This window comes from Atractosteus spatula, unplaced genomic scaffold, assembly GCF_055471065.1.
Source record: "Atractosteus spatula isolate fAtrSpa1 unplaced genomic scaffold, fAtrSpa1.hap1 Scaffold_54, whole genome shotgun sequence".
Lineage (NCBI taxonomy): Eukaryota > Metazoa > Chordata > Actinopteri > Semionotiformes > Lepisosteidae > Atractosteus > Atractosteus spatula.
Window position 1 is genome coordinate 1 of NW_028296884.1, and position 1,348 is coordinate 1,348.

General features: G+C 37.9%; 1 non-coding gene across 1 annotated transcript; it reads right to left on the bottom strand.

The window, feature by feature from the left end:
* Positions 1-555: 555 nt before the first annotated feature.
* On the bottom strand, positions 556-627 carry trnaa-cgc (transfer RNA alanine (anticodon CGC)). Its single transcript has one exon. It is a non-coding gene; the product is annotated as a tRNA-Ala (tRNA).
* Between the last annotated feature and the right edge of the window lie 721 nt (positions 628-1,348).

Here is a 1,348-nt window from a genome sequence, read left to right on the forward strand (position 1 = left end):
AAGATCAACCATGACAAAAACATATAAATCAGGACTAATATTAATATCAACTGATGTTACTACAGAAAAAAACTACAGTTAAAATTTAACTGAAATATTAATAAGACTATGCAAGCCTAAAAAGTAGAACAATTCAATTTATATAACTTTTTTTTTGAGAAATGGCCTCACACACCGGAAGACACTAACGTTTCTCTTCGTTAGAGTATGTGAATAACAGTTTAACCCAAAATGTTTGGAGTCCAGAGGGAGGACTCGCTCGCTGAATGATCTCTCAAGAAATCCCTGGTGAGATTCAACAGGTGTTTTCTTCAACAGCCACTAAAAGTCTGATGACCTTCTCTGGATTTTCTGAATATGACATTAAATTAGTTCAAATCATTTGGTAGTTAACAGAACGAAATGCTTTGGAGGTACATTTAAAACAGCAGAGCAACACTGTAGCACTTCGTGTGTGACTGAAATTAATTGTGTAAACCTGTCTCTCTATGAACACGAGCAAAGAGTTCTCACTCCACAGAAGACTGTGATGTGAGCACAGTAATATAAGACACCTGGAGATGCCGGGGATTGAACCCGGGACCTCATACATGCGAAGCATGCGCTCTACCACTGAGCTACATCCCCTAGGGTGCCGATCGTGGAACTGACGTAAAGATGTTCATATGTTCACTGAACACAATCCACCCTTCACGAAGAATGCCTGCAGTTTCCCACTTTCGCGTTTCTTCTACTACAAAGTAAATTAATGGGAATGAAGAAATAAGGAAGGGAAAATAATCGCATCGAAGCTTCCAGAGACTAGGCAAAATGAATAATTTATTTTTATATCCAGTCACATGGGCGACGGTGGTTGATTCTTCAACGGGGGGGGTGCGTTTTTCTACCTCCTTACTCGATTGTCTTTCAATTATGTTTTCTTTGAAACCTTTTTGCATCTTTTAAGTGCTTGCGATTAAATTACGCATAGAAAAACACCAGTACAGTTGATGTTCATGGACCGATGCACACAACTCCAGTGATAAAGCCCTGTTTGTAAATATTTTAAAAGAACGTTAAAGGGCGAAACAACGCTCCAACCACGTGAATGGTAACAAGAAGGATCGTTTTCTTATTTAATATATGCTTTTGAATTGCCTTGTCAATACACACAGGCTTTAGAGATGGACAAATAATTTACAGTGGTGTTTGTAAACAAAGATGGAACATGTTATTTCTATACCAGGAAGAAAGGAGCAGACTCTTAAACTTTAAGAGACAGAAACAACACCTCATCACAGCTAACACTAATTAAAATGACATCACAACAGAAGAGTGAAGCCTTGAGTGAATCAAATTAGTTTTTGTT